General features: G+C 37.2%; 2 pseudogenes; both read left to right on the forward strand.

Moving 5' to 3' along the window:
* Positions 1–4,652: 4,652 nt before the first annotated feature.
* LOC138145314 (adenosine 5'-monophosphoramidase HINT1 pseudogene) lies at positions 4,653–5,039 on the forward strand (annotated as a pseudogene).
* A 481-nt stretch (positions 5,040–5,520) lies between these two features.
* On the forward strand, positions 5,521–6,192 carry LOC138145316 (ATP synthase F(0) complex subunit C2, mitochondrial pseudogene; annotated as a pseudogene).
* The last annotated feature ends 2,605 nt before the right edge of the window (positions 6,193–8,797 follow it).

Genomic DNA, 8,797 nt, shown 5'->3' on the forward strand with positions numbered 1-8,797 from the left:
TGGGAGGTGGGATAGGAGGGAGGGAAATATAGTCAGTCTTTTACAATATATGTACTATGTTATTTTTTTGCATTAACCACACATATGCAGCCTATACTGAACCACTTATCTTCCCAGTAAGGGTGGGTGACAAGGGAGGAAGGGAATGAATCTGAAATTCAAGGTTTTTAAATCAAATATTAAAATATATATATATATATATATATATATATATATATATATATATTATTAATACTATTTTATATGTAATTGGGAAATAAGATATACAGGCACTGGGGCATAGAGATCCATTGAAAAAGTCAAAAGGGGTATGGGAGAAAATATGAGAGTGAGCAGATTGGAGGAGAGGATATCCTGTGGGACTGCTATTTTAGGGCTGTGGGTAGGGGAAAAATGGGGAGAAAATTTGTAAATCAAAATCTGGCAGAAATGAATGGTGTAAATGAGAAGTTAATAAAGCATTTGAAAAAAATAATAAAGCAGAGATCTCCTAAAAAAAGAACCACATATAACCAATCTTATCACTTATAACCACATATAATACCATGCACTAGCAGCCTTCCAGAAGAATGCTACTGTGAACAGCTTTTAAGGTTCTGATTACACAGTGAACATACTATTTGTCCCATATAAAATCAAAGCAACACAATCACAGTAGATCAAAGTACAACATTCATAAAATTACAACTTATCACAGAAAATCAAAATATATCATTAACAACAACTTGTCACAGAAAATGGTCATATAGTTTCCACTACAGTGGTCACAAAGTTTTAAACAAAGCATTCACAAAATCCTTAATTCAATCACAAAGTAAAATAGTCAAAGTTTTACACTCATGGGGCATACTAGATTACAAATCTATTATGTATTCAGTCATCAATCGCTAAGCATAATCATTTAGTCAATAAATCATCCTTCATCATTTACTATTCAATAATCAGAAAATACATAGACCCTCTACCCTTAGGTCACTAGTAAATTGTAATCTTCTTAGTCAGTACATAGTATCCAAGTAAAGTCTTCTTTCAGTTTGACTCAGTTTGGTCCTTCAGATTCCCTGGATACACTTCCAAGGTCCCAGATACTACCTGGATTCACCAAACTGTCACCTGGGTTCAAAGGCAGAGAGCTCCCAGGTCCTTGTCCAGATCTCTGTGGAGTTCCTGCTCTACATTGGAGTTCACACTGTCCAAACCATCTCAAATCCTTCACAGTCTCTGTTTCTGGGAAGATAAGGCTTAAAAAACCATTAAAGTTTCATCCAAAGTAACAGAATCACAGTCATGCTTCTTCAGTCTTTGGAAGCTCTAGCTGGCCCTCAGAAATCCTCAGCAGCCTCCTCAGCAGCTCTGGCTGGCCCTCAGCCTCATCAGAAGTTTCAGCTGGTTCCCAGAATCAAAATCACTTCATCCAAGTTTCTCAAAATAAAATCATTCTGTCAGACTGGGAGGGGTTTTCCTCTTCACCCTCCTCAGCTCCTCTTCAGCCTCCCTGGTGGCAGCAGGTTCTGCCTCCACAGAATCTGCTTCATGAAGACCTAACTCTCCCTCTCTGGGGCTTTCCTTATATACATACAGCATTAGCTTTCTGTTTCAGCCAACCCATTCCTGTTAAGTCAGCAACAGGAGACAGAAGTTCATACCTCCTATTTCCCCAACAGAGGCTTGATCAGTTTCTAAGTGCTAAGTACCTGCTACCCTGGCCAACGCAAAGGGATCTTCAAATTCAAATTACATTACTATTATACCACAATGATGTGTTTACTGACCTAGAGCCAGAAATCCTAGAGAATCAGGTTAAGTGTGCCTTTGGAAGTATTGCTAACCATAAGGCTAGTGGAGATGATAGAATTCCAGATGAGCTATTTAAAATCCTAAAATATGATGCTGTTAAAAAAACTGTACTCAATATGCCAGCAGATTTGAAAACACAACAATGGTCACTGGACTGGAAAATCTCAATTCACATTCAATTCCTAAAGAAGTGCAAAGCTGAGGAATGTTCACACTACTGAACAATTGTGCTCATTTCACAAACCAAAAGGGTTATGCTTAAGATTCTGCAAGCTAAATGTCAGCAATATGTGAACCAAGAATTGCCAGAAGAGCAGACTTGTTTTCAAAGAGGCAGAGGAACTAAAGACTAAATTGGCAACATTCACTGGCTTATGGAGAAAGCATGAGAATTCCAGAAAAAAAATCTACTTCTGCTTCATTGATTACACTAAAGCCTTTTACTGTGAGGATCACAACAAAATATGGCAAGTTCTCAAAGCAATGGGAGTATCATGTCATCTTACTTGTCTCCTCAGGACCCTCCATGTGGACCAAGAACCAACAGTTAGAACTAAACATGGAACTACTGATTGGTTTAAGATTAGAAAAGGGGTATTTCAAAGCCATATATTATCATTCTGTTTAATTAACTTATATGAAGAGTACATCATGTGAAATATCATGCTGGATGAGTCAAAAGATAGAATTCAGATTTTGTAGGGAGAAATATCAACAATCTCAGATATGCAGACAATACCTCTCTGATGGCAGAAATAGAAGAGGAATTAAACCTCTTGATCAGGGTGAAAGTAAAGAGTGTAAAAGCTGGCTAAAATTTTAACATAATAACCCAAAGGTCTTGGCAACTGGTCCCATCACTTGCTGGCAAATAGAGGAAGAAGAAATGAAGAAGTGTCAGATTTTATATTCTTGGAATCAAAGATCATTGCAGATGGTGACTGCAGCTGAGAAACTAAGACATTTGCTCCTTGAAATGAAAGCTATGACAAATCTGGACAGTGTACTAAAAAGCAGAGGCATGACTGCCAACAATGGTCCACATGGTTAAATCTTTGTCTCTTCCAGTTGCAATGTATAGCTGTGAGAATTGGATTATAAAGAAAGCTGAGCACCACAGAATTGATGCTTTTAAATTGTGGTGCTAAAGAAGAGTTTTGAGAGTTTTCTCCTTTGGAGAGTAAGATCAGATTAATCAATATTTTTAAAAGTTGGTTCAGGCTATTCACTACAAGGTCAAAAACTGAAGTTGTAGCTTAAATACTTTGGACACATAATGAGAAGATGAGATTAATTGAAAAATGTTGAGAAATGTAGATGACAAAAGGAGACGGGGACAGCATAGGATGAGATGGATAGATAGTATCATAGAAATAATGTACAACTTGGACAGACTTTAAGAGATAGTGGAGGAGCCTGGCATACTATAATCCATGGGATCACAAAGTCACACATGACTGTACAATAGCAAACAATTTCAATAAAGACAATTTGAAACTATTACACTTTCATCACATCTTTTAGTTATTGAACTCTATAAAGCAACTGTTCTTTTGATATGATTTAGCTATAGATCTCCCAGATCAGGGGTGGAGAACCTGTATCCTCAAGGCTACACATGACCTTCTAGGTCCTTAGGTCCTTTTGACTGAGTCCAAGTTTTACAGAACAAATCTTTTATTAAGAGGCTTTATTCTGTGAACCTTAGATTCAATCAAAGGGTACTTGAGAACCTAGAGAATATAGTAATATATTTATAATTCTTTCATTTACTTGAACATAAGAATATCTATGATGTTATTACTATTTCTTTTGACACATTCCTAAGTATATGGCTATGTTTAAGATCTAAAAGTGTCATCATTAGGAAATTGGTTTATATAAATGGAAATGCACTGATGGAATTTTGAAAGCTACAGTAGTGTGTAGGGAGTATGTATTCCCCTTGATAGTGTGTTCCCTAATACACTGAGTAAGTTTGACCATAAAAATGTTGTGATGATTCTTCTCTGGAACTATAGAAATGTCAATGGAAGGACAGACTGGAGTAATACAAATCAGCTCAAGGGAATTAATCCATGTGCCCAGTTCAATATACATTAGGTGCCATGATGTGGGTATCCATACTTGTGTTACATGGGTATAAGTAACATAGCTACAAAAGAAATTTAAGGTGACTAGAATGTGAAACATGTCATTGCCAGAAGGAAAGATGAAGAAAGGATTCGTGTAGAAGATGACACTTGACATAGGTTTTTAAAGATACTAAGAATATTAAAGATGGAGGTTACATCTGAGACCAGTCTACAAAGGCCTAATTAATTAATAATATGTCTTTAGGTATAGTATTATACTAATGACGCTTCAAAATCTAACAAAGTTAAATGCTTTGCCAAAGGTCACAACAACCCTCTGAAATTAAATGGAGTGTCCTTTTTATTATTACATGCTCTATTACCAAGTATAATAATATTTCTATGGGAAGATTCATTTGAAGTTCTAACATGTATCTCCTATCTCCTTTGTCTCTTTGTTTTATATATGTCTCCTTTGGGGACTTGCCTTATGTCCATCCTGCTGTCTAGCTCATAAGGAATAGGGATTCTTATGGTTTGAATGTGTTTGTGTCTTATCAGTTACGTATGTGTGTATACATGTAACTATCATCTATCACTTAATAAGGTGGAAACAAATGTGTTTAACTTCTTGATTTCTTTTTGTTTTGTGCTTTAAAAAGATATTAGGCTTACCCAAACTCAAAGATGGGATCTCTGTGACAAATGAAGCTATAAAAGAAATGTTAGAAGTGATGTCTAGTTGTGGCAGGAGTGGCTGGGGTGGCAGGAGTGGCTTCTATGGTAGATGAGATCAGCAAAGGTCAGACTGCCCAGCCTGGGGAAGATACCATCTTTGGGAAAATACTTTGCAAGGAAATACCAGCCAAAATCATTTTTGAGGATAACTGGTATCTTGCTGTCAATGATGTTTGCCCACAAGCCCCAACTCATTTCCTGGTGATACCTAAGAAAACTATTCCTCAGATATCTGTTGCAGAAGAAGAAGATGAAAATCTTCTTGGACACTTAATGATTGTTGGCTAAAATGTGCAGCTGACCTAGGTCTGAAGAGAGAATACTGAATGGTGATCAACAAAGGTGCAGATGGGAGCCAGTCTGTCTATCACATCCATCTGCATGTCCTTGGAGCACGTCAGATGACATGGCCTCCTGGATAAATTTTTGGAATGATTTCTTTTATTTAGGGAGTAAGGCAGGTTTACAACATATATGTTAAACTGAGTATACTTAATAATTTCTTTAAAACAAGAAATTGGGAAATCATTTCAAAATATACACAATAAAAGGCAGTTATCTCTTTCCCATGGAAAAAAAAAGAAGTGATATCTACCAAACTCATACTGATGCATTAAACACTGAGTCAGTTAGGGTCACAGAATTGAGAGTTAGAAGGGATTTTAGAACTCATACAATCAACTTTCCTTAATTTATAGATAAGTAAATGAAATAGCCAAGATTTTGAGTGATCTGTCAAAGGTCACATGGTAAGTAGAAGAGCCAGCATTTGAATCCAGGTTTTTTTAAGTCCAAGTTCAGTATATTTTTTCTACCATACCATACTGAAAAAAAGAATTCTCAGGGGCTCTTCATTCCTTTTCCCTACTACCAATCTAGACCTTAAAGATAAGTGTGAGAGTCCCCCTCTCTCTCTCTCCTCTGCTCTACCGGCAGCTCTTCAGTTTTGCCCCTCACCCCCTGAGAATGTATGCCTGCACCAAGTTCATCTCTACCCCTGCCCTTGTGAGGAGCACCTCTCAGCTGCTGAGTAGTCCGCTACCTGCAGTGGTGCTAAAATGGCCAGGGATTCAGACAGATGAAAACCTCAGCATTTTGGCAGCATCAAGTCCCTTGACCTCTCTTGTCCCCAGATGTGGATTCCAAACTGGTGCCATCTCAAGGGACATTGACACAGTAGCCAAGGTTTTTGGGGCTGGGGCTGCCACTGTGGGGGTGGCTGGCTCTGGAGCTGGGATTGGGACTGTGTTTGGAAGTCTCATCATCGGTTATGCCAGGAACCCCTCCCTGAAGCAACAGCTTTTTTCCTACACCATCTTGGGCTTTGCCCTGTCTGAGGCCATGGGCCTCTTTTGCCTGATGGTGGCTTTCCTCATCCTCTTTGCCATGTGATGGAGCCATTTCTATTCCCCCTACGTTTCTGAATGTTCCTCCTCGTCCTCCTGTCTTACATGTCTCTTCCAACCTGTGTATACCTCCACCTCCATCTTACCAGGTAGCCCTGGGGAAAGCCATGGGCTCAGGGTTTGACAGAGGGAAGACAAATAAATACTGTATTAATAAGCTGAAAAAAAGAAGATAAGTGTGAGAGTGAGGAGATAATCAGAGCAAACGGGAAAAAAGGAATCGAAGAAGGGAGAAAGGGGAAAAGTCAAGGTGTGGTAGCCAGGAGGGGGATAAGTCATTTAGCCAATAGTTTGAAAAGCTAGAAATAGGTTGTCTAGGCTAGATATGCCTATACTGAAATATATGTTTCATATATAAATACCTGTGGGATTAACTTTAAAGATAGTCTTGAAGAGAGTTAGTCTGTGAGGTTTTAAAGAGGTAAGTAACAACTCTCTGCAAGTCTGATTTCAGTTGCTGCAAATATCATCCTTTACAAACTTTCTCATTTCTTGTCAGGGCCAAGAAATACAAACTGATTTAGGATTAATCCAGACATCAGGATAATAGATAGAGAAAACATCTACTTGGCTTTGGCAGAGAGGATTGTCTCTTAATTCTAACTGATGGGAGCTTTATTTTTTCTCTTCTAATGAAGAGATTGAGACTCCTTGGAATTCTTCCTCAATCTATATCCATCTTTCTGATTGTCATTTAGGGAAAAAAAGGGATATTTTGTCCTTTCTGATCTAAAAACCACCTCTCTATCCACTACACCACACTACCTCTCCAAGAAGCTAAGTAATGATATAAAATAAACTTTCTTTATTTTACACTCCTCTTTTCCCAAGTGATATATATATAATCACATGACATTAGACTTATAAAGGAAATTAGCTTTTTAGTACCACTTATTGGAGGAATCCCTTCTATATGCAATATTTATCCATTCCATAACATGCTATTTGAAAAATTATGTTGGTTACTAAAGGAAAAACAAAGTTAAAAAAACTGTCACAGTTCATATGGATCTTATAGTCTAGTATGTCATATGACATATATAACAGATGCATATAAAACAAATAATGAAGAGTAAGTGAAAAACAAAATTAGGATACCTTATGGAAGGCAAGATTATTATTGACTATGAGAATCAGGAAGATTTCACTTTTTACCACCAGGCTTCAGTCCTCTGTATTTTTCTACCATTAAGCACTGAGGGTATTCTTCATTCTGGAAGATTATTTCAGTTTTTGGAACTGACACCTCATAAGCATCTTCTGCCCCTTCCACCCACCCCCACCTCACTGCAGAGCTTCTCCAGTACCTATATTTAAGGGCACCCAAACCAACCATCTCTTCTATTTACCACCAGGTTGCTCTGCTCCACATTTCTCCATCATGCCCCCACACTGGTTATTTTCTTCCCTCTGAATTTTTTCAGCTTCCTTTTATATTATCTTTCCCATAATAATATAATGTCTTGAGGGCAAGACTGCCTTTTTCTCTTATATTTATACCCTCAGGTTTAGTACAAGTTCCTGGAAAATAGTAAAATGCTTAATAAATGCTTGTTGACTGACCCACTGACCAGAGGAAATGACATTAATCGGACAATAAAGGAAAGACAAGAAATCAATAGGCAAAGAGGGAATGAGAGGGCATAAAGTAAACAGACAACAGTACAGAGAATAGTAGTCTATTAAAGTAAAGCACAGTATACAGAGAACAAAATCATGGAGGTAAAAATGGTTAAAATACACTTGGGGGACAAGTTCCAATAAGACTGAAATATAAAAGGCATGGAGAAGAATAGTGTGAAATAAGTCTGTAGAGGAATATTTATTCAAGATTTTGAATGGTTTTGAATGCTAGGCCAAAAGTTTTTACTTTACCTTATGAACAGTGGAGAGGCACTGATATCTTTTGAGCAGTGAAATGACATGGCAAGATAGTGGATAAATAGACAGACAGACGGACAGACAAAGATAAACATATATGAGTCTTAAACAGCTCTCTAAAGTGGCAGTTAGGTGGTGCAATGGATAGAGAATTGGGCCTTACATCAGGAAGACTTAACTTCCTGAGTTCCAATCTGGCCTTAGTCACTTTCTAGCTATATGGCCCTGGGAAATTCACATAATCCTGTTTGCCTCATTTCCTCATCTGTAGAATGAGATGGAGAAGGAAATGTCAAACCACGCCAATATCTTTACTAAGAAAATTCCAAATGGGGCCAGAAAAAGTTGGCCTGTTGAAATCAACTGAACAACAACAATACTCTAAAGGATGGCATAAAAAGTTGAAAGAATAGAAATGGAAAGTCTTAGAAAGGTAGATAACAATACCTGTCCTGTCTACTTCACTAGGTTATTTAAGAATCAAGTGAAATAATATATGAAAGTGCTTTATAAATCCTAAAACAAAATGGAGTTGTACATATCATTACTATATGTGCTATAAGCCCAATATTGTGATGATACTAAAGATTTCTAATGTTTTAAGACATGCCATAAATACATAGTGATTCTGCAACACATTTATTTGCTTCTATCAAGCTAATCATTATGTCATCTGGTAAATAAGAAACCTGGAAGTTATGATTCCACATACCATTTATAGTTTGAATCCATCTCCTGTATAAAGTAGAGAATTTACTTCATGGAGGCAAAATACTTATCTATATAAGTTGAATAGATTGTGTCCTGTCAATGTCACTTCTCTTAGATCTGGATTGATTTGTTGTATTATAAATTTTACCTTCATTCTTAGTTTCCCCATGTGATTTAAAAAAAAGGAAA

The sequence above is a fragment of the Petaurus breviceps genome, unplaced genomic scaffold, assembly GCF_028583685.1.
Source record: "Petaurus breviceps papuanus isolate PSGF00001 unplaced genomic scaffold, PetGlider_PUasm1.0 90734, whole genome shotgun sequence".
In the NCBI taxonomy this organism is placed as follows: Eukaryota; Metazoa; Chordata; class Mammalia; order Diprotodontia; family Petauridae; genus Petaurus; species Petaurus breviceps.